General features: G+C 36.3%; 1 protein-coding gene across 2 annotated transcripts in view; it reads left to right on the forward strand.

Annotated features, from left to right (window-relative positions):
* Window positions 1-3,805: 3,805 nt before the first annotated feature.
* The window catches only part of cpx (synaptic transmission protein complexin), a 148,760-nt gene continuing 126,612 nt past the window's right edge, over window positions 3,806-25,953 (forward strand). The window contains exon 1 of one of the 2 annotated variants that reach the window (XM_089255424.1): window positions 3,806-4,098. The gene's annotated coding sequence lies outside the window, so the exon portion shown is untranslated. The remainder of the gene's footprint in view (window positions 4,099-25,953) is intronic. The other variant, XM_089255425.1, reaches the window with a different exon arrangement.

Raw genomic sequence — 25,953 nt, forward strand, 5'->3', positions numbered from 1 at the left:
ATATCCGGCATCACGAATCACAACCAATCAATGGACGCTCTTTTTTTTTTCTTCTTGTATTTTTAAGAAAGAAAAATACATATTTAATAATATTTTGGTTTCTTTGATTTTACTTTAATATGCAATGATTCCGTTTTTCCCTTACATTTCTCATTTATTTATTTATGTATCGTTACATAATGAAAATTACACGTGTCTATAAAAGAAAGAGGGTTTGATAATACGTTTCTTAAAGTATTCCAAGATGATAGAGCTGAGATAAACCAGGAATGTGTATGCTATAAAACAAGTACAGTCGAATACCGTTATAGCAAAAACCTAGTTTTAACGAACACTTATCTAATCCCCCGAATAAGTTTACATAGGAACAATGCTAGGTAACCTGGAATTCCTTTATAATGAAATTTCGTTTTAACGAAGTGATTCCTCCGGTCTCTTGGCGTTCCTTATATCGGGATTTGACTGTATATATATATATATTATTTTTTACTTGAAATATTGTTCAGAAAATGATGAATTTTGTCAATATGTACTTTGCGAATCAATATCAATTGATCATCTCCCATAAATTCGTAAATAGTTTAAAAATTCATAAAATTTGAAGGACTATGTATATTTGAATGCAGTTTGAAAAAAAAATATTCTTAGAAAGAAGGGATATTTTTGGAAGAGAAAAATTGGTTGTTGTACTTTTTGTTCTCAGTAGGTGCCGCATAAATATCTGGTAGTAGAGATTGGACCTGAACCGTTCTCTTATCTCTTCTGTGCACGAAATGCTCGCGAAGTATTATCTGGTGATTCGTAGCTGAGGTAAAGAAACTTCACCAACAGTGCTACATACACCTATGCCAACATCACAATGAAAACCTTACGTATGCGGCTAATAATACAAAAATTTCAGAAATGAGGCTGTTAATCGTGCACCTTGCATTTTGTAAGACTCTTATTTGCATATTTCCTGTGTTTGGTTTTCGTGCAGCGCCCTCTATTCTAAGGAAGACCTGAACTAAATTCCTTCTATACAAAAAAAACAAAAAACAAAGAATCCCCCTTCATCGTTCTTACTTCCTTATTCGAAGGAAAATCACTGGAAATATGCAAATCGGGAATCCTGAAAATTGCAGGATATACGGTTACCAGGCCATTTCTGAATTTCCCTTTTACTGGCGTTTACATAAGCTTTTAATTGCGATGTTGAAAATGGTAGATAAAGCACTGTTGGTGAAGTTGTTTTACCTGAGGCACGAATCAGCGGCTGAAGCTTTGTAAACCATGAACGTTAAGGACACAATTGATGGAAGAATGGTACGGATCGAATCACTGCTCCCTATTAACATTAATTTGAACTGATTTTTTTTTCTGTACCGAAAAAAAATTTCCTTTTTCTGGGAATAACTTTCTCGCAAATCGCATTCAGTTGTATTAATTTCTTCAAATTTTATAAATTTCCGAATCATTCACGAATTTATTGGACACACCTTGTATCAAATCATATGAAATAATATTTTTCAAATTTGATGGATGAAAGGAGTTGTCTTATCACATGGGGTTCCCAGACGGGGTCATCCGCAGGACCTATGTTTTTGTAGGGCACTGGTGGATTGGAGGATTCAAAAGAAAATATACAGTGGCTCTCCCAAGAGAAATCTTAAGTTTATAACTTGAAAAAACATTTTAATAACAGAAATCACTAAAAACATGGATTTTATTTCAATAGTTTAATTTTTTAAATAAGAGTATATTTCACAGTCTTCACTCCGTTCGTCATTGGGTATATTTCTATTGCTGGGTGCAATTCAGAAGCTTCAGTGGAGCTCTCGGGACAATAAGATCTGGAACTATGATTCCTAAGAATAAATATGGGAATTTATAGGTGTGTGTATGTAGTGAGTACTTCCAGTCAGGTAGATGACTCCAGATGTGGGGATGACAATATTCAGAGTACCCTGCGTGCAAATAAATCATGTATCCACATTTGAGAAGAGGACAATCGGACAATCATGAAGTTTCCACTATGGCATTGACGTAATCTGAAAAAGTTGAACATGTGTAAAAATATGAAAAGCAGATTATTATACATGATTTATTTCATCATCTCATGTTGATTATTATAAGCCATGCCGTACTTAGGACATCTTCATCCCCTATGTTGTCTAATATCAGGCCCCCCCCCCACCGAATACCTACCATGCATAGTCGATTATTTCAGCCCCTCTTCGCCCATCTAACTCGAAAAAAAGGAAAAATACCGCATGAAAAATTGTCATTTTGTGCACGTGAACATGCTACACATGCCTAAATACGGACATGATAAATGAGCCGCCCTCACAACAAAGGTGTTTCGAACCACACCCTGTAAATTTGATTTCATTACAAAGTCTTACCTTCAACAGGTAAAAAAACCATTTCATAAGAAAATGACGGAATCCCTGTATTTATTTTGGTAATTTCTTTGTGTAGTAGTTGTTTTACCTGTCGAAGGTAAGACTTTGTAAAGAAATCCAATTTACAGGTTGCGATTCATGATACCGGTGTTGTGTGAGCACGGCTTATTCATCATATCGGTATTTAGGAATGTGTAACACATTTGTACGATAATCTTTTTCAATTTCATAATTTTCAAAATTTTACAAATTTTCAAATTACTTCGATGTCATATCGAAAACTTCAACATTGTGCCATTACCATTAGATAAAATGAGATAAATATAGACAACTGATAATGGCTACTTATATACGATTAAAATCAAAAGAATAAACAAAATATATATCTCAAATATTAAAATTAAGAAATTTTTTCACAATTATGGAAAATTGAAACAGATGAACTACTTCAATCCGGTACAAAAGTATTTTGATTTGAATTTTTATATATAGCGTGAAGTTAATCTTGTTGAACTATCTAAAAACGCATAATATACGTTTTTATTGTGTTCAATTATGAATACTTTTAAGGAATTATTTTTTCCAAACATTCGATATAGCGCCCGTTTAACGTGGAACGAGGTAGGGTCGTTTAAACGAACGTCGACCGTGTTTTCTAAGATACAAAAAAAGCCCAATTCTGATAAAATAAATATGTTAGAGCCATGTCTATATATTAGAGCCTATAAATACACACATACAATGCATTCCGGCATGTACCGCTTCGTTAGAAATTCCGCAGAGGAATGTTTATGAAGCGCAAGTAATACTATTCTATAAGAATTTCCACTCATAAATAGAAATGAAAAAAAAAAGGTAAAATTCTTTTATATTGTAATAAATTTATGAGAAATATCCATAAATTTGTAGAAAACTTTTTGTAACACACATCATGTAAATTTATCAAATTTATTAATGAAGATGATCATGACAGTCAGATAGGAATTTCGTTCATTAAGAACTAAGATAACGGATTGTGTTTATGGGTGACAATTTATTTTGGTTTGGATGGACAGGTAGAGTAGCTGTAGCGTTAGGTGCTGCTGATGAACTTTGAGACCCTATCACTAGCAGCTAAGACATACGACTCCTTGAACCCCACGCTGAGAAAGGTTAAGCGGTGTCTTTTGTTCCCGTTCCGTCCACCATCTAATCACCAACCACACATCCCTCTCAGAGAGCTATCTCAATTCCTACGATTCCGTTGTCTTTTCGGCGGCCCAGCGGCTTTATCACGCGCAATTGGCGTCTCTTGGCATACAAGAGAGAGAGAGAGAGAGAGAGAGGTCTGCGAACATATCAAGAGAGAGGAGAAAGAGCGTTTTTCTTGGAAACCTTGGTAAGGGGGAGCAACCATCGTTTTCGCGAGTTTCGGTAAAGCGTAGTAGAAGGGGAAGCCTCCAGTCGATGCGGATTCGGTTGACACTGCCACAGCTTTCCCAGAAGAAAGAGTGACAGCCTGAGAAGCAAGAGGCTTGTATGCCCCTTGTTTGAAGTCCGCCAAAAGGCACATTCGGACTGGCCTTCCCCCTTCGTCCTCCTTCGAGCCTACCTACTTACTACCCCCTCTCACCTGGCCTCCACAAAGAACAATCCAGGTCATCACAAGGCTGCCATGTACCGCCAAGACCTGGATCTTGTAATGCGGGTGAATCATCGTTCCACAAAGCAAAAGGTAAGCCCGATTTCATTCAATAACTCGCTGTTGTTTTTTTTTTTGTGTGTGTATAACCGAGCGTGCAACCATGCTTGTATCTCTTCCACGTCGCCTATACGCGTATGGAAATCCAGTTGCGGCCCCGTGGTCGCCTGTATATTTTTCTTATAACCTTAGTATTATAATTAGCGATATCTTTGGATGGATTCGGACGCGTGATAATGCGATTTCTAGAGACATTAGTTGTTCTCGGCGTCTACAGATGGCATTGTAAGTCCGTGAACTAGACGATCTGTTTGTAAACTGTACACGCGGAATCAGCTGTAGGTGTAGTGTTTCATGTACCGGCAACGACGTTTAAACGATCTTTGCGGTCAACCACATTCTTCACTTCGATCTTGAATTGATGTTGGATGCGATTTCCGCCTTCGATTCTTATTTCCAGAATGGCTTCGAGCTCGGCATATTTATTTCCATGCATTGATTCTATTCTAAAATAGTTAAAGAAAAATTGCCACAATTACGTTATTCTAATATTCACACGAACAATGACTGAGTTTTGTGGTAATGTAACCAGAAAATTGATCAATGTGTTATCGATCCGAAATACATTGATCAATTGCATACCGACGTGTTACATAAATAATATAGCCGTGAATACTAGGGCAATGGCCCCCCAATGTGAGCTTTTTGCAGGAAAGGCAGATAACATGAATGTTGAAAAATTAGCATACAGAATCTACCCTAATCTAATTTGCTCTGAGTATAAATTTTCGGAAGGAAAAAGACGTAATTTTTTTTGCATATACTTCACCTGAAATACTTCCATCAAGTAATAATTCTGAATTCCAATAATCTGAATTCTGAATATCTGATCGAATTCGTACTCTGAATATCTGAATTCTGCTTCTTATTATCATAATAGCTAATAAATATTAATAGCACACCTATATATACATTTTATATATGCGAATTCGATCAATATTAAAGTAGAAAAGGTTTTGGGAAATATATATATATAGTACTTTCTATGCAGTATATTTATTTGTCTGATTATATACATACATACATGCAATGAGTATTAAAGGTTTAAATTTGAAAAATAGAATAAAATGCATGTTCTGTAATGACCGTTTCCACACAAATACAAAAACAATTATAGTATCTACATATACGTTTATTTCACACAAATGGATGCTTGATCAGAGCGCTAAATGCAATTAAAAAATGTATTTAGCTTAACCCAAACGAGCAATTTTGTTTATCGAGCTGATAAATGTTTTCATAGCTGATGAAATGTATAGAATGCCTGAAAAATCATTTAAAATATCTATCTCGAATCGTACTTCTAATACAGGACCTTAAAGAGGCTGTATAGAGCTGTCAAAGATCGCGCATAAACTAAATGGATTGAAGTATTATTACTTTTTAAACATATAAGTACCTTCCGTGTGCTTCAAGCTATAGTAAGAAAAAAATTCAGGTTGCAAACTTCAAGATAAAAAAAAGAAAAGAAATGAAAACAAAACATTTTAACAAATTAGCGAAACCACAGCCACACAAACTCTGTAACAAATAAAGAGTTTCTGTTGTTATTGGGACATCTACCAGCAAATGAAAAATACAAAATAGAAAGAAAGTGATCTCAGTTTATGTGCAATGTTGATTCTGAAGTTTTATCTCTAAACTGACTGCATTAATGAACATTTGAAGGATTCTTTGAATTATATGCTAAGATACGCATTTAAGGGTGAATTAAGCTTCTTATTATTGCTATTAGGCTTCTTATTATTTTTATTTGCGATCATGCTGTTTTTGCATTAATTTTAAGCTATTTATATCACGCAACCATTTCAGATTTATATCACACGCACACACAACTGTTTTAAACATCCCATAATGAAATTGTAATTGAAATTTGATTCAAGACTATCAGCCTTTTTATTTAACAGAACAAAGCACAAGCATATATATATATACACCCAGACACAAGCGTCTATATATATACATAGATCCAAACATATACACGTAAAGAACTTACACTTTGTGACCTCAAGGGACTTGAAGGACCTTCCAGCAGGTCTACACAACTAGAATTTCGAAGATGTTTCAAGGATTTGCTTATATAAAGTCTAGACACGCCATTTGTTCATGCATTTACGATTTCAGTATACTGTATGTAGATAAATTACTCAGTTTCTATTATAATGGCACTATATGTTAGTCGGGGGTGATTTTGAATTAATGGTATCCGAGAAAAGGAAGTGTTAGGGCATCTATACGACTGGGATCACAGTTGCATGTCAGTGGCTAAAATATTATTCATATTTAAGGGGGGCCTCCAAAATCAACCCGTTATGGTTTGCCCACATAAAAACGCATGGAATTTGTTGTCACAAAAGATCTGTAAATTGGTTCTGTTAGAATATTTTTAATTGGAAATATACATCCACACGAGAATTTAATTGATCAGAGGGGATTTTTCAATTGACTGAAATGGTTAATTAAGGGTAAAATATACAATTTTCCTTAATTTCAATGTTATCTACAGAAAAATAATAATAATTCTAATGCTCCCTCTCAATTCTGTGGGCTTTTATAATTTTCTGAACACGTAAAATTTCAGGACTTCTCAGAAAATGGCACCGACAAGAAATCAACAGCTTCTAGATACAAAAAAATTGTGTTTACATATTCGCGCGAATTTTGTACTTAAATAACACTAATAGATGCATTTTCTGAAATGTTATAAAAATTGAGAAAAGAAGTTGATATTATGGGTTTTTGTATTACGTCTTTACAATGTAATTCAAATGTACTCGGGACCGTCGAGGGTTAAGGAGGTGCTTGTGGAAATTTTCTTTTCCAGCAAAGCACTTCCTATTTTGGGTTCATCAATGGTCATGGTCATACAAGGAAATAATTAAACTGGAACTGTCAAAATTTATCTTAAAACCGTGCATATGGTGATCATTATGTAGTACAAGCAATTACTGTAGGGTTCACATATCAACATTCAGTGGGAACTGATCAATTTCCGGACACAGACGTTCTTCCCGGACTCCTGACTCTAACGTCTTCAGTAAGCGACGGTAACGACGAAATAATTCTTACAATTATGAACTGGATCCATTCATCAATAAAAATTAAAAGGAAATTTTTCTTTTTGGTCGATAGGTTTCTATGCAAAAGTTGATAATATAGTCTCACCACCAGTCACAACGAAAATATTTCAAGTTCATACATCACCTAACTTCTGTATTTTAAAGATAAAATTGGTATTATTTTAGTAAATAGTAGTATTTAATTAACGAATAAACCATATCACTGATGCAACCAACGCTACTTATCAAGACAACCACCGTTTCAATGAAAACGGACGTTATATTGGGAGGTATTTATGTCAAACGTTTGAAAAAAAAAACTTTTTGGACAGTCATATTTCGACGGAATAAAAAAAAATTATTTATTTTGTTACAAAATGCAAGTAGTAAGCAGTTTCAATTAAAATTGACTGGGATAAAAAAACAATAAATTTATAATACAGTAAAATTCCATTAAAACGAGTTCGGCTTATAACAAGAATCTCGCTATAACGAGTGATTTGCAAGTGATTGTCAAATAGCTAATGTTATTAGGTACGAGAAATATTCGGTTATAACGAGTTGAAAATTAGAAAGAATTCGCTATAACACCAAAAAAATTCTCAAAAATTATCTTCTTTTTTTTTTAATCTTCAAAAATTGAGCATGATGAGTGTTATCATGACAAGATGAGAGATGGCATTGTAAGTCCGTGAACTAGACGATCTGTTTGTAAACTGTACACGCGGAATCAGCTGTAGGTGTAGTGTTTCATGTACCGGCAACGACGTTTAAACGATCTTTGCCGTCAACCACATTCTTCACTTCGATCTTGAATTGATGTTGGATGCGATTTCCGCCTTCGATTCTTATTTCCAGAATGGCTTCGAGTTCGGCATACTTAGTTCCATGTATTGATTCTATTCTAAAATAGTTAAAAAAATTGCCACAATTACGTTATTTTAATATTCACATTTCACACGGAACATTGATAAAATTGATCAATATCCCTCGTAAAAATTACTCTGAGGTACTTCGAACAAAGAATGGACACTAAAAAAGACGTTTTTCAACCCCATCTTCGTATTTTTGGCCATCCCTACTATACATATGGGATATGTAATGATTTCAATCGATTTTTATCTCTCTCAGTGACTAAGAGACCACGAGAGCAGAATTTGCAAATTGAAGAAATTTCGAATGATCTAAACAATCGGTTAAAAAACTTTCCACTTATTGGAAAAATGTTGCTATCGGAGTAAGTGAGCAGTTATCTAATAATTAGGAATTTCCAATTGTTCGCTTGATTGACTAAGGGCGGTGTTCACCGACATGGTTTAAACCAGAGATTCCCAACGTGGGGGTTAACGCCCCTTGGGGGGGGGGGGTGATGGAATGTTCCGGAGGGGGGACGGTAGAAGCTGCGGGTATGACATAGGATGCTATGGGTTAGATTGCGTTGGGGGGCGATGGCGAAAAACAATTTCTTAAGAAGGGGCGAGATGGGAGAAAACAATTTCTCTGAAGAACGGGGGGCGATGGGACAAAAAAGGTTGGGAAACTATGGTTTAAACTATAGTCGCAATTGTTTGATAAGAGATCGACACGGATTGGTTAAATTCAAGTTTTTAACCAATCTATGTTGATCTCTTATCCGAAAATTGCGACTACAGTTCAGTTGAAACCATGTCGGTGACAACGGCCCTAAGTAGCTTTGATAATACGAAATTATATGCAAAAATGTCTTGGAGAATCAAATTCTGTGAGAACAAAAATCAATGTGATGACTTGAGTTTTGCTCGTTCGTTAATCATCATCAGTGGTACATAAGTCCTAAGACTGGTTCGCTCCCATATTCAGCAGCCGCCACTCATCTCTGAGTAGCGTTGAGATCCGCTGTGGTGGTCGAGTGGTCAGCTGAAGTTGGTTTTCTGTGGTTCCCGACTTTGAGGTGCAAATGTGAGACGATCCCTCCGTTAAAAAGCTTCGCCACAGAGCGTGACATGACTTCCAGCAGTATAAATATCCAATCACTTCACTCACTACATTTCTGAAATATAGATGACAGCACTAAAAAATCAGATACAATACTAGATGCTGTTAGGTACCACACTTACACTTTCGGCACAACCCACTAGATAGTAAATTGCCCATGACGGATCCGAGAAACACCCAGGCTCTGTCACACTCGGTGATATAAGCACATTGTCCCTGGGGACTCGGGTGCCTCCAGGGAACTTAACCATTTATTTGAGCTTGAAAAAGATATGCATACATGGCAGGTGCCATTATGCACATCGCCAGTAAGCAAGTATAAAATTTATGATCGAAAAATGGTGATTAATGTAAATAATCACAATTATAAATCACAAAATCGGGAATAGGCTAGACCCATGGCGATAGACCTGAGTGTGCCCGGTTGGATAAGAAAGAAAGCCTTGAGATCCAGGTGACTCCAGGCCTTCCCCGGGCCTTTTCCCTTCAATCGTACCTTCCATCGGGTCTAGCAGTAATCCGCAGTTCCGGAGAACATGCCCCAATATAGGAATAGGTAGTGTCTGTATTATTTAATTTTTTCCAGGATTTGGTGGCTTTTCTCAACATGGAACGGAATTATCGAAGACGTTATAATGCAGATAATGTAGCAATTTTTACCACCAGACAGAGCAAAAAATAAAAATTCGCTTATAACGAGAGAATTCCGTTATAACGACAATTTTCCTCTTGACTGTGAACTGTCGTTAAAGCGAACTTTTACGGTAATTAATTACATATGCGTGCACTTAACGTACTCACAGCCAACGGGTACCGTATTGCTTTAATTTCAGACAGCCATGTTGAATGAATGTAAACAATAATTTTACTTACAAACCGGATTATTTTTAGTCATTTCTTTGAAAAAAAAAGGGCGGAGGCAGAGCGCTGAGTCTGTGGACGTAGTATTAGAATTAATGACGTTATATGCGATGGAAAAGAACATGATGTAAATAGGAAACTAGGTTTCATCGTACCGATTGTTATAATGTAACGCTCGCAATGGCACGTGGTCATTATAAAACGAGCGTCAAATTCATGTTTATTTTGCAAATATATATACATATATATTTTTTTCTCAAGATCAAGATTTAAAAATTTGGTAGAGTTTAACATCATAAAAATTATTAATAATACCTTAATTGACTTTAAATTGCCCTAAAATATCGGAGATACTGCCCTAAAGTAAGCGGTGTTTTATTTCATGTAGCTAATTACTCCTCCTCCTTATTGATAATTGCAACAGTCAGTTTTTTGTGTGGCCAATCTCGTGGCTGTGATGTTCTCCAAGATAATTTCTAGCAATTATTCCATTAACGTTCTAAAACGACGGCAGCGATCATCTTGACCGCAGAGTTACTATAATAGGCGATTACACCTGGACGGTTTATCCTTCAGGTTGTTTTAAAAGTTTGTAAGTTTCACCTTTCTTCATAACTTTTTTCAATTTATCACCTTGTTAAGGCTCCCAAATTCGAAAAATATAAATGTTCTGGGTTTTGTGTTAGTTTGGTAGTAAAATGAAGTTCTACCTAGAACGAAGGAAGTGGTCATTTCGACCCCTGTACAGTTATTTAATTAACATGATTGCAAAACACTCTGAAATGGACAACCTGTCCTTGCGAACATTATTATTGAGAGAAGACGTGCTCTACCATGGTGTTCGATTTACTCTAGTACTTATTTTGTACCATTCAAAGTCACATTTTTGAAAAAGATCGATCGTCTCTTTGGGCCTTGGCATTTTCACTGAATTGCATTCGCTGGTACAATGTCGCACGGCGAAATGAATCTCCATTGAGACTCTGAGGAACTTCATTGAGACATTCTGAGAGACTTCATTGAGACTTTCTGAGAGACATTATTGAGACTTTCATGAGACTTTCTTAAAAATTTTCTTTCTTAACACTACAAATTCACTATAGAGGGCTCCAAGAGCCCAGCTGGATGATGTGAGGAGCATTATTTTATCACATATGCTTTCAAATGGGCAAAAAAAAAAATAATTAATAACTCTACAGTTGTAAGCAGAGAAAATCTAGGTCTTGAGTACCATGCGCACACACAAAATAAAAATTGCCGAAAAACGAAATTTCTGCCAGAAATTATGAAATTTTATTACTCTAATAATAAGTATCGTTGATGTTTTCGACAAAATGAACTTATTCAGTGAATAATGTGATCGGCATCGAAAAGGAGTCTTACGAATGTATTTTACATTGCTCAGGATTCGGCCGCTATTGACGGGTTTTCCATTTTCCGCACACACACAAATGCAATGTTTTCACAAATTTCTCTAGCGCATTTTACCACATTCAAACCTTATCAATGGACTGCCAAGTGAAAATAGAGCTAGGAATTATGCAATAGCTCAAAAAATCATGTTCAATCCTCTTTATAAGGTAACAAAACACGGATTAGTCTTTGTCATAACAAGCTCTTTTGTTCAAAATTTAAAAAAAAAATTGGTAAATGAACAAGGGTTTCTTGCAGAAATTAGTCACAGGGACTGCATAGATACGATTTTTAGAAGTTTCGAAGTTTCAGTGAAGAAAATAATTAATGTTCATTTTTTCCTATCGCTGTCAAAATGGCCGCTACCATCTTTTTAGTGTTAAAAGTAGCAAAATAATTTTTGAATATCAATCTGCATTTATCTTTCACCAGTCTAAAGATCCTGCGAAAATATTCAAGACATCATCAAGATAGCGACGTATCCGTTAAAACCAGATGACATTAGCATGTACGTTTGGGCAGTAGTATATACATATTAATTATTCAATGCTGAATCGATTGTGAATACCAGACCTATTGTATTCTGCTCACGAGAACACAACAGGAATCATTGAATAGATATCAGTGAGGAGCCATATGACAATAAACAGAAACCGGAAAGATTCGTGTTTGTGACGGATTCCATCAAGGACGATGAAAGCATTCGAGACATCGGAGGCTTATCTAGTCAACAAGAGGAGGGGCTTTCGGAATTCAGAGACAGCTCCATTAATATATCCATATCTTCAATCGACGGAAATGCAAATGAACTATTAGTCAGCTCTGGAGATGCTAATGAAGCTGTGTTGTCTCGAATCCCCCTTTCCTTGAAACCATCAAGATGTGGTAAATGCGAGTGAAACCTCCCAATAACGGTCACTAAGCAGACCAAGAAAATTTAGACGTTATCATGAGTTTGCCGCTGTTAAGAGGTTCAGAATTTCTGTGGAAAAAAAGAGTTCGGGTAGACTGCGTCTTAGAGGAACGGTCGCAAGTTTTGACACGAATACGTTCTTTGGGCCCGACTTCGCGTGGTAGGTACTCACATAATGAAATTGATACCATTGTCTTTCGAATAGCTAACAGACATAAACTATAACAATGTTGTGTATTTCAGTTGCAAAATTCTCGAGACATAGAGTAAAACAATTTCGTTACTATTGCGGGCCGCGTGCCTGGTGTCCAGACCGAAAGACGTTATAAAATCCATAAGGTGTCATCAGATTTGTCTTTGGAATACCTATCAGACAACACCATTGTCTTCTATTTGCGTTGTGAACCTTTTGAGATATAGCGTAAAACAATTTCATTACGAAAACGAGCCGTGAGCCTGGTGCCCAGACTGGAAGAAGTATTAAAACCAGAATATATAGCATCATTGGATTTGTCTTAACGAGATCTACCCGTAGACGGCAAAAACAATGATTATGTTCAACACTTTCTGAGATGTGAACGTTTTAATCATTACATTACACAACTTTTTTGACGTACCCAGTATCGTCATATGACTTGAAAGACGTCTTCAAGTCAAAAAATTAAATGCTTGATTTCGTGTGAAATTGTAACAATCTATACCAAGGTTCCTCACCCTTTAAGCGGCATCGACGAGATATCTCGACTTCTTAGAACCCTCTTATTTTAGCATTGACGAGCCTAGATATCTTGTAAAGGTGATTTCTCAATGATACACTTTTCCCTTCTCCCCCATATTCGTTGGTTTGCACCATAGACTAAAGATATAATTCTTACGATTCTAACTAAACGATCTAACTTACGATCTAACTAAAGATATTATTCTTACTCTGTGGTTTGCACCTACTGAAAATCGGAAGACAGCTTACTTCATTAAAAAAGATGTGAAGTTTTAATGGGGAGGGGTGCAGTGATTTCTGCTGTACGGCTCAAAGAGTTAAGCTATGGGTCGCCACCAGGGGATACCAAGATGAGTAGTGCAAATTTCCTAACAGCCAGGGAATCTTTAGCAACCTGTCACGACTCTAATTGAATTCGCAAGGGCTTTCTAGATGAGTCGTTGGAGTCAGTTACAGTCCTGTTATAAATGCACTTATTGCGTCACTGGCATCACTATTTTCGAAGAACAGTCAGCCCCATGAGTTAGCCGCAGTGCGGCCTCGTTGATGTTTATTTTCTGCATTCCTGTTGTCTCCCCGTTATTTTCCATATTATGTTTTTCGGCCTGTGACGTGCATTTTGGGCTTACCACAGATGTTTAATTTTTGCATTGTTTTGTATTTACTACTATATACATTTCATTTTTTTTTTTACCCTAGCATACTTGGAAAAAGTGTTATCATGTTGGTTATGTGGGGTGGATAGATTGATGGGATAGGAGAAGTGTTGCTACTTTTCCAATATAGATACCCTTTACTAAAGGTTCCGTAATGAATATTAACGTGGGTATCTGTCTGGTATTTCAAGTTCACTTATGGTCGCGTGGGCGGGCATGCATCGTGCTGGACTCTCTCGTTAGGAACTCAGTTCGAACCCCGTTGACGGCACATGTGCGATTGGTTGAAGTTGTATTTCTCCGGCTTTCCCACATCAAGGCGTGAATACGAGCCGGTCTCCCATTTAAAAAAAATAGCAGGCAGATCAACAACACGATACTTAAATAGGTAACATGGAAATTCAAGCATTTACTATCTTAATTGGATGACAAACGGCAATGCCGGTAAGAACGCGGGACGTGAAACGAGCGCAACTCACACAACATAAATACGTTAGGGGCCACACATGCACTCGGAACACACGCTCCTGCATGTATCGGTTCATTAGAAATTCCGTACAGGAATGTGTAAAAAGTGCATGTACCGTTAAGTAGTAATAGTCCCATGGGCCCCAAACCTGATCTCGTTGTTGATTTTGGATCGTTTCTGAAAAAGGGTTAAGGCTAACACCCTGGTCTATAGGTCCATTATTTGTATATTTTATATATAAATAGTGATACCTAATAATAATAATAATAATATAAATATTTTATATATAAATATAAAATATAAATAATATATATAAATAATTAATAATTAGTAAAAAAATAAATGAATAATTGTATATAAATAATTATGAAGGTTTTTACCAGCTGGCTGATGTGAAGATACATTTAGGAAAGAGAGAGAATTCAGCTGCCCCTGCGGGGAATCGAACCCACGTCCTTTCAGTTTACGGGTGAACACACTAGACTGCAGAGGCAACGAATATCTTAATCTTTCCTTGGAGCTCTTGTGCACTGAACGGGACCGTATACATGGGCGGCCGGACCTAACTCGGGCCAAAGCTCACAATTGCTGACAACGCCACCAAATGGCGACTTATCAGAGGGTGATGCCACTCTCCGCTATCCGTACGAAGGTTTTCAACAGCTGGTTGATGCGAGGATATATTTAGAAAAGAGAAATATAAATATTTTTGATATTTATTTTGCATTGAAAATGCGAGAATTTGCAGGAAGATATTGCGCACTCATTAACAACTACATGTGGTTCTACGGGGATGATGTGGACTACTAAGCGTAGCAGGGTTGGAGCAAGGGCAGCGGAATCTGCATGGGACGCCAAATTAGTGCTGGGGAGGAAGAGTGATGCACAAGGAATTGGAAATAAATGACAATTGTCTGTGAAATTCAAACAAAAATTTGATGCAATTTCCTCTAGCTGGGATTTTACGTGGTCATTTTTACTGATGCGGTTTATACGGTGTGGAGGTGCCAAAACAATGTCTGAAACCGCCCCTGGAATTGTGGAAGAATCAATTTCTTATTATCATGTTTGTTTATGGAAGAGCATCAGTCAGAGCAAATTTTGAGAGCTATTTTTCATATTATATGACAATGAATGAATGAATTCATTATATGGCAGGGGTCTTCTACTTTGCAGTCATTGCGGGGGGGCCACATTGAAACTTTCCACGATGTCTACGGGTCACCAACTCCTACTGAAGTGTTCAGAATTGTTAGATGAAATCCAGATTTACAAAACTTGATGTGTCGTCATATCTTGACAGATAGGTCGAAGTGGTCCCCAAGTTGAAGAGGGGGGGGGGGGCCAGAATAACTGAGTACTTCATTTGATTTGAAAATATTTCTTTTCATATCAATTTTGTGATTAGTTTTAAAATCAAATTTTTTTACCAATTTTTAAAAAAAAATTCATTCCATCACTTCTTTTTTGATCGTTCTGAGATTACTTTCATTAAGATTAAATGGTTCTGAAATTATTTACTTCGATAATTCCGAATCTGGTTTTCCTTCAATATATCTCGAAATCACAACAGACTATCGATAATCCGGCCGTGCGTTAATCCGGCATTTTTTAGGCGGGTTTTCTTCGGGCATATATATAGAAGAGGAAAACATGCCACTGTAAAAAATTCTAAATTTATTTATTTAAATCCAAACACAAAAACCCTAAAATTATTTGTTCAAGGAAATCAAAAAAATTATTTGTCGCAGTAATTCTAGAATCATTCTTCCATTAATTAGAAATTTTTAGGAATTTTGAAATTAATCTGCGGATTATTTGTTATTATTATTTTCTGTTCCAAGAAAATGTGATCGTTGTTCAGGGGGTTATCTTTCTTTGGAAGTGACCGTTACGGGTGCACTACAGAGCCTTCCTCTCATTCAGCTATATGGTGTCCATGGCTTTACCTGTACAATGTAAGTTTAATGTGAAATATATAGACTGGATTCGTGGTATCTTAGAGAGCAGATATCGGAAAAAAATAGCTAAGAGGAAGTAAGAAAACGATAACGTTCGTTCTTATTGATGTTTACTGGATGCAGAATGCATTGGCGAATACCCGAAGCTAAACAAGATCCGTTCGAAGAAAAAGGAAAATGAAATAAACAAATAAGAAATTCGTACAAAGTCGCCACCTGCCGATCAGAAAATTGCAGTTTCATGACTCAAAACATGCCGTAGAAGCTAATGATTTCCGTGAGAATCGATCGCTCTCGTGTACTATTCCTTGTTATTTTTTTGCGAAGAAACCATTTAGAATGATCGATATTTTTTTTTTCTCCGAGTGAAGAGAAAATACGGATCAACCTGTACTTGTAATATATATGTCTATTTTTAAGGCCAGGAAGGAAAACAAGCGTAGAGTTGCCGACGCACGTGAAAAACACGTGATCAGATTAGAATTTTTCACCCGGGGCTAAAATACGAGTTGTCGTTATGCGCTCTAGAGTTGCAGAAACGTGTTACCGGTGTACAAAAAGCGCATGATATTTCAAGTAATACTTTTCAAGTAATACAAGTAAACATTTTTCACTCTTGTTTCAGTAAATCACTTACCGATTTCAAACTACACCGAAGCCTCGCTAAGTTGTCACTCACGTTATCGAGAACTATGACGGCTTAAACGAAGTGCCGTCGGTTTCAATATACAATGTTAAGAAAATCGTATGAATTTAAAAAAAGTAATATACTATTTATTAAAATATGAATTAAAATAACAATATATTAACAAAATTTATAGATTAAAAAAGAAAAAAAACGAAATTTTCACCTTTTCGAGCTTCTAATATTTAACTCATTATCATAAACACTTATCGTAAAGTGGTACACTTTTATTATTTTTACTAGTCCTTTTTTTAATTTATACTAATTTTAGCAGCTGTTAGAATAGTTGGCTTTTCTCCGAAGCAGAAGTATTGCAGATTTATTTTAAATATACATGACATTTAATTCTAGTGCTTTGAATTACTCATTCACCTATAAGATAGGGAGCGGTAGCCCAAGTCGATAAGATACTCGCCTAAAGTACCAAATGATGTTTAGAGGTATCGCGAGTTCGATACCCGGTTCGTCCTTGTCAGAAAACTTTCCTGACACATGGGTACAACAAAAACGGTGACATAACCGCAGAAGAAATTGCTACCGCAGGGAGTCCCCCGTCGGGGGTTTAGCGCACCAACCTCTCGATGAGTATTAAAAAAACAAGCCTGCCGTTCGGAATCGGCAATAAATTGTAGGTCATGGTCTAATTAGCCCTCGTGTGCGGAAAATGACAGACAAAAATGATCAAATGACCTATAAGATAATTTCGAACACAGAGACCACTTTTCACTTGAAGGGGCTGAAGGACCCTCTTGGTAGGGAAAAGCTGACATTAGAAGGTCTGAAGTTGAGAAAAAAATGTCTGGTTTTTCAACAAAGATTATTTGGTTAAAATTCGAAGCCGCTAATGAGTAAGGCCCATGCAGAAATCAGGTCCAGCTCGAACAGTTCCAAACATTTCAAGAACTTTTGTTTTATTTTGGACAAATTAACTTCCTCGGCGTAACTGTTTTGGTACATGAGGCTGCTATTGTCACTTTGAACTATGGCTATGATTTTATTTCTTACTTTAAAGAACGCCGTAGAAATCATGTTCCCTCCTCTCTTAAACTTTTCCATAGCGGCAAGTTAACGGAAACTAGTAACGAGTAAGCGAGGGTTTATGAATATTGTTATGTGTGAAAGCTGGACGGGACCGAAGAAAAACTATGACTTCACCGACTTATTAGGGTGACGGCTTAACGAGGTTTCACTGTAATTTTAAAATATTTAGCTCATACATTGCTTGCATGGATTTTTTACCCTGGGAAGTATGCTCATTCCGGGATTCCAACCCATACCTGCATAGCCAGACGCTAGCTCCCCCTAACCACTTGACTCCCAGGCAGCAATAAAATAAAATAAATACACATATAATATTATTTAATGTTTCTGGAAATGCTATTTGGTTTGTATGTTTTCAACAAGGGTGCATAGCAGTATTATATATGATTTTGAAGTGATTTTACCTGTACCACAAAAAAGCTATAGCACATGTTTCTCGAGGGAGTCGTGCCATTGTGGGGAGGACACATTTTTTTTCCCGGTTAAACTTGAATTAAAGTGTGTGTTTTTTTTTCCATCGCGAATGCAAGCCGATCTCCCCATTAAAACGTTTCGCCGCAGAGAGCAACAGGCCTACACAACGGTAAAATCATCAAACATTTCACTTCACTCATAGTTCGAAAAATATGTGATAGATGGCAGCACTATAACAAGCATTACACTGAAACAATCTTCACGCTTTGTTCACAACACGGTCACACATTCCAACATACACCAATTCGTTAGAAGTTCCGCAGAGAAATATGAACGAGGTACATGTGTGGTTTATTGGTGGTCTTTTTTTCCATCCAAATAAATAAATAACCGAAAAAGCTACAAAAAATTATTGTTAACAACAGAAATAGAAGCCATATCCATCAATTTATTCTTTTTTGCTTACTGGAAAGAATTAGGGGGCACTTGGGTGACTTAGGGTCCCTTGGGCCCGTTATATATATATATAATAAAAAATTTATGATGCACATAAATTTTTTGTTGTACAGCTTGATATGATATTCCCTAAATGGTCAACATTGGTATTCGGGTTTCCAAAACATCTTCACAGAACGGCAGAAATTCAAAGATTAATGCATACGTTAGGGGGAAATGTGATGAATTGGTTAATATAGGTGATAATCAGTAATTATTCATATTTATCAATCATCTTGGTAAGTTTGATAAATTTATCACTTTCACCGGCAAATATGCATAACATCCAAGCGTCGTTGGTAAATTTCATAAATACTGAAAATATTATCACTTTTACGGTGATTATGCATAATAACCAAGTATCGTTGGTAAATTTGATAAATACTTGAAATGTATTGCCTTTATCTGTGATTATGCGTAATATCTTAGGGTAATTGGTGAATCTGATTAATATGGAAATAATTCCAAATAAGTCTAGTATGTGTGATAAATATAATTGGACCCTATAATGAACAATACATGTACGAGTCATCATGTATAGTATAGCGTATAGCACGATTTATCTTGTTTACCAAAGACGTGACGCTTTGGTAGTGGCATAATCTCCGGTAAAAGTGATTAATTTAGGGACATTTATCAAACTTACCAAAGTGTCGACAATTACGCACAATAACCGTCCATTATGCATAATAACGGTAAATATGGATTCATCCCATTTACCGTAACACATACAAATCAATGAACACAATTGAAATAGGAAATATAAGGTTAAATTTCCACTAATGCAGAACTATATGTAGTCAAACAATAACGACTTTCCATCGGTCAGTCTGGGTATGTTCTGAACTCTCACTTTATTTTTATACAATTTTTTTTTTTTTGGAATTACAGAACTTACCGGTTTTTTGTCTTTTAGAAAACAGTTCCGTAGTTAAAACATTTCAATAAAATTAATTCGGAATTTAGGAGAGCATTCAGAGATGAAGAGAGAGAGCTTTCTTTATGGCGCACATAACAGAGATAAAAGGAAAACTAAAGCTCGAAACTACGCCTGCACCAGAAAATAATCTCACGCCACACCTTTTGTACGCTCTTATGAGGGGGAAAAAATTTCAAAGTTAATCAAAAGATGGAGGAAAAAGTTGGGAGTTAATGGAATGTGAATAAAAAAAAAATCCATTTTTTTTTCGGTGGATGAAGGAAAACTAGAAACAAAACAAAAAGAAATTTTAGGTTAAAATCTGGAAGAAGAAAAGAGATAAAACCTCGAAAGAGAATGAGAAGTAAAGCAAAAAAAACAGGGGCTTTTGTACTTCACTAAGAGCCTCGAAGCCGCATCATTGCGTGCATTATGCTCTGATACTCTTTTTCCTAGCTGAAAACGAATTATTTCGGAAAAATATATACAAGAAAAATACTGGTTTTTTTTTTCCTTCTATTTTTTTTATTTTTAAAAACTTCCTAGAGATTCGGAGATATTTGCTATTAAATAAATGCTTAAAAGAAAGTCTATTTCATCATGAGCGGTGGCGTCGTCCTGCGGTTTTCCCGACTTATGATTCCATAGAAAATTGAGGATAAAAACGGAAATATAAAAAAAAAAAATACATGGACGTTTTTTTTCCGCTTAAAACTTTATTTCACGCTAAAATCTTCATCCTCTCGAAATAGGCTTTTAACATGACCAGCTTTTTTCTAGGGTAGATGGTTAACGGAAAAAGAAATAATAATGTTTAAAATATATACTTCCGTTTTCGTTTGGGATTATTTCATATGAAGATTGATGCACATTTCTCGAATTTTTGCTTTTTATCAGCGATATATTCGCATTATAAATTTTACTACTGAAAAATAAACGAAATGAGTAACTGAAATTCGGTCCTGGACTTCGGAACATTGGGTTAAGTTCGTACTTGGGCTAGGTGAATTTGAATTGGTGACGAATGTTCAACGCCGTATAAGAAATAAGTGTGAATTGTGGAGCCTCAAATAAAGATCTAAAATAACGTCTGTGTGTAGCAGTTGACTTAATAACATCTGATATGCTATTGGTAAGGGATCGGGTGCCGTTTGGACATCTGGCAGAGCTACCAAAGGTGCCGTTGAGTTTTATTAACCTGAATATCTAAACTTGAGGAGTCCCTATTTCCTTCTAAGGACCGTTACCGGTGACCGGGGGTGGACAATGACTATAAAACTCGATTTTCGTCAGTTTTGTTGTGTTCAAGTAAAGATAAAGATATGAGTGTAGATAAACAATAAAATATGAATTATAGGATTTCTTAAATTAAGATTTTTTTAAAATTCCCAAAAATTCCTTGCTGCATACGATAAAAATAGCTACATTCCAAATATTACAATTACGGTAGTATTAGCACATCACACATCACACTTTTTACATTCTTTCGCATGAGAAATGTATAATCCGCTCACAGATCGCTTACGCATTAAAAATATATCGCCTTTTCTGCTATTGTACGATGGGATCCGACATCGCTGTCTTTTTCCTAATACAGTAGTGCCTGTGCGTCACGTTTGCAAAATTCAGATTTCAAGAAAAAAGTTTTCCAACCGTTTTAGCTAATTTCGAAACAAGAGCAAAATTTGATTTCCTCATTTTTTTTTTCTTCAAAAAATCGACCAAGCATTTACTGAGTCTAAGTCGAGTGTTGTAGAAAACGCGCCCTTAGAAATTAATGATATTTACAGTTAATGATTTCAAGTCATTTGATCAACACCATGCTTTGTTTCCTTGTGAAACTCAACGATTTCAAGACTTTTTTTTCATTAATTTGAGAACATGCATTTCGTAATTTAAATGCATTGAGCTTAGTAGAATATTTCGATTTTTCTCCCTAAAAAAAGTCTTTACGTGTAAACGAAGCAAATGGGTTTCATGTAAAGGGATCCTTGTTGAATTTCACGTGAAATTTCTTTTCGATCTTTTATTATTAAACCTACTAAGATGTAGTGGGTCCTGATGTAGTTTTTCAGCGAGTATTGGTGAAGCATCATGTTCTCACATTTCCACTTTCAGATAAGATTCAGTGATTAGCATCATGTCATTTTTGGCCAAAACAGCACTTTTATTTTATCATTAGTCAGTCGGTGAGGATGTTTTCCACCAGCCAAATCAAGAACATCCATATTGTAAGAAATCTGATGCTACGAGTTCACGAAATATTTGCTGCTGCATACAATAAAATTGTCTATAACGTTAAATGTCAAATTGACCGATTACGGTCCTTTTTAAGTAAAGTACAAAAAAAAAAAAAAGTCGGCGAGAAATATAATTAGAACTGATGATAGTTGATCAACATAACCTTTCAGCATTTTTAGGAAAAGTAGTGAAGTTTCAACATTCTAAACAATTTTGTTTATCATGAAAACAAAGCGAAAAAGATCGAAAACGGTCAAACTGACCGGGTTGGCACTTTTGGTAGTAAATTTAATTATGAGTGATTTTTCTCATTATAAGTTGTTTTACCTTTGAATATTTTCAGTCCGGACATTCTGTAGGTGAGGAGAAATCAATCAAATCCAAATACATATTTGATGTTTTGTTGCACATCTTGCATTTTCCATTCATATGCACGAAAACTTTCGGTTCGATCTGGCAAAGTTAAAGTTTTTCCCAAAAATAGCCTGGCGTTAAAGTTACAGTCGCGTTTGGATCACACCAGAGAGTAAGTAAACTGGACTAAGGTTTATGCAGTCACGTGTTTCGAGGCAGTACGTGCTTCTTCTCGTAAGGAAATGCATAATAGACCGGGCACATCCAGAGCAGGAACGTATTACTTGACCAAACAGTATTGGAGAATTCGGAGATAACTATTCGGGTATCTTCTTCCCCAGTCCAAAGGAGAACTTTCCCTTTCATTCTCTCTTCTCGGTCCCCCAAAGGCAATTAGCATATTTTTGGCTTCCCCTATATCCTCGATAGGCTGATCCTAAAACCGATAGGCTGACCCTAATTGCAAGAGTAGCAAAACGAGGCATTTTAAATTCCCCGATGTCCCATAAGGGGTTCGTGCATGAATACCCTTTATCGGTTCCTACGTCACCCCCTTTAAATCAGTACTCGAGAACCCGAAGCAACCGATTATAACTCCGTGGCATAAAAATATACATATAATAATAAAAATAAACAAAAATTCAAAAAAAATAATAATAAAAGATGGAGGATGGCATGTGGAACACATACATACACACAAAAGGAACGGCTTTTCCCTCCTCTCTTTGGCATATTGCCACGACATTGGCCAAGGTGACCGGCTCCATCCAGCAATCCATGAAGACTGCTGAGGGCAAAAGGGAGGGAATAGGAGAAAAAAAAGGAGATAAAGAGAGAGAGAGAGAGAGAGAGAGAGATGCTGGAGAAAAAGAGATGAGTACGTACGGGGCATTGGGAGAGACTACTCTACAACCTCCTCTTCTCTATTTTTTTTTATGGTCCTGGGGAAAAATGAAGCTAGTGCCGATAAAATTTCACGTCTTCCATTAAATGGTTGAAAGGGGGGTTACACACACGACTTATATAGAGTGGTTGCCGACAGCAGACGCTGAACCTCCAGATAAATGGTTATGAACGCTTCGAGAGTATGAGAGAATCGACTTTGTGTCATCTTATACACAGCAAGCTGTTTCCCGTTCAGTCATCGGTAACCTGTTCACGTTGTAGAGTTAGTTACGTTCACGTGATGCAGTTTTTCATCTTGGCTCCATTATCAGGGACTGTAAGGATTAAAAATGATTGAATATAGAGTAATTATTTTTAATCTAATTTTCACGACGCGCTAATTCCTACGAATTCTTTTCGAATTTCTTAAATTTGGCATTTGGAAGGATGAAGAACGTCACGGAAGGTATATATTTCAAAAAAATATATACCTTCATATTTCAAAAAATATGTGGTGTATATTTCAAAAAAATATACACCACAAAGGGGCGACACTATGGAATGGATAATGCACTGTTGTTGAAAATAAGGGTGTATTGTTTTGTTTTTTTTAAATGGGAAACGGTATGTGCTGTTTTGTTACTTTTCTAGTGTACGCCATTCTGGATTGAGCAGAGGGAAAAATATTTCCCAGGGGGTATAACGACGGTTGAACATATTGATGATCACCTTGATATCACATCTCTACTGAAAGAAAAATTTGACGTTGCAAGTTTATGAAACAGCATTATTGATATCCATTAACCGTGTGTTAGAGCGTTGAAGCAGCAGCAGAAATCGCAGTCATACGATTGAGAGAGTTCGTAATTCATTGTAACCAAGTAAACTTCACCCATGATCAAAAGTCAAGCATGGAAACATTTAGCCTAGGATCACATAGGAATCACTGTTACAGGAGAAAGATTGCATAAATGTGAGGATAACCCACATTCGGCATCGCAATGCGCGCCTCCACTTGAAGAAATTAAGACCGACTTGCTGATGAAAACCGAGTAAGAAATGTAGTCTCATGTGCTGAACATTTTAAATACTAGTCTACGAGATCTTGAGTTATTGTCCAAGTTGAAACTGCCCTTGCTGGAACAACAACTCTTACATCCTGAGAGAGTTTTTGGCTGTGCGTAACTGAATATACTATATATGTAAGGACTATATAACTACTACATACCCTGCACACCGGGGATCTATTAACTAAATCAGTTCCCAATTTAAGGCCCTTGCAGTCATTAGATATTCTAAGGGGGCCACAGGGGAAAGGAAACTGGAGAGGTGGTTGAAAGAGTGACAGTGAATGTAAATATGTGAGTGGTTTTCCAGCTAGATAGTGGGTTCGCAGGACAAGACTTTGCCTGAAGGCCCATTATGTCGAGACAGCCGTGAAAAGAACCACCGCAAGAGAGAGGGGAGAGGGAGGGATGTTCACTGGGCTTAAAGATGTTGACCTTAATTATAAAAAAAAATTGTTCACTATAAATTTCCTCGCAAAATGAATTCAATAAGTAGGAAAGTCTTGATTTTCTGGATGCCTCTAGGGTCTCTGGAGAATATTTGAGGGTGATGAAAACAAAATATGGTTTAAAAGAGGCCACGCGTAAAAAATATCAAGAAATACTGCAGTGGGCGATTTACTACTGTACTGGGTTGTAATTTGAAGCCAGTAGTGCAGCCAGAATAGATATCTAGCTTCCGGACCAAAAAAGATTCATCCCTGGTGGAGGCCCTAGTGGTTGTGAGACATCCCTCTAGCATCCTATACCACAACAACCATTCCTTCTACAGTTCCACAAAGCATCTAAGAATAAGCATAGGCTCTCTGTCAATATTCCGCACAAGGGCAGCATCAAATATGTCCGAAAATTACGTTTAATCATGCCGTATGAGCACTGAACAAAAGTAACATTTTCAATGAAATAGCAAGTCCCCCAAAACGATTAAACAGTATTACTATACAGCAATACGTACTGTAAAGAGACAGTGCCTGAAGTAAAATGACTTGACCCCTAAATGCTCAAGTTTTTTTTCGATCTGAATTTTTTTTCATTTTGATGACACTTATTGAAATCCAGAAAAATCACTTAAAAGTATATATTTCGAATTGTACTGACATGCAGTATTGTACTGCCTAATTGAAAACGTGCAAAGCCTCAAAAATCGCACGTAAAGTAAATGCATTAAAGTAATATTACTTTCAAAATGTGTAACTACTTCCTTTGTGATTGATTCAAGCTATAGTAAGAAAAACTTCGGATTGCAAACTTTTAGGTAAAAAAAAATGCAAACAAAACATTTTAACAAATTAGCGGAATCACAGACACATATGCTCTGCAATAAAGAGATGCTGCCCATTAATTGGGATATCCATCAGAAAATTCAAAACATAAAATGGAAAGCCATGGCCTCAACTTATGTGCAAAGGCAGTTTTGAACTTTCGTCTTTAAACTAGCTGCAGTAATAAATGTTTAAAGAACTTTTGGCACATATGCAAAGCTACGCATTTAAGGGTCAAGTTAGAACTTGCGTGTAAATCCATAAAAATTATTCTTTTTCCCCGACGGGGATTTTGTACGAGAGAAAATTCCAGTCATATTTTTCTTTGACGATACGAAGATGATTATCGAAATAAATATTTGCTTTGGTATGTATTCCTCGCTTTGACCATAGCATTGACCTCTACTCTATAACCTGTCAGAAAAGTTCCTGGTCGAAGTT

The sequence above is a fragment of the Pholcus phalangioides genome, unplaced genomic scaffold, assembly GCF_987345545.1.
Source record: "Pholcus phalangioides strain wild (caught in Gottingen) unplaced genomic scaffold, Ppha-v1.0 ptg000042l_1, whole genome shotgun sequence".
In the NCBI taxonomy this organism is placed as follows: Eukaryota; Metazoa; Arthropoda; class Arachnida; order Araneae; family Pholcidae; genus Pholcus; species Pholcus phalangioides.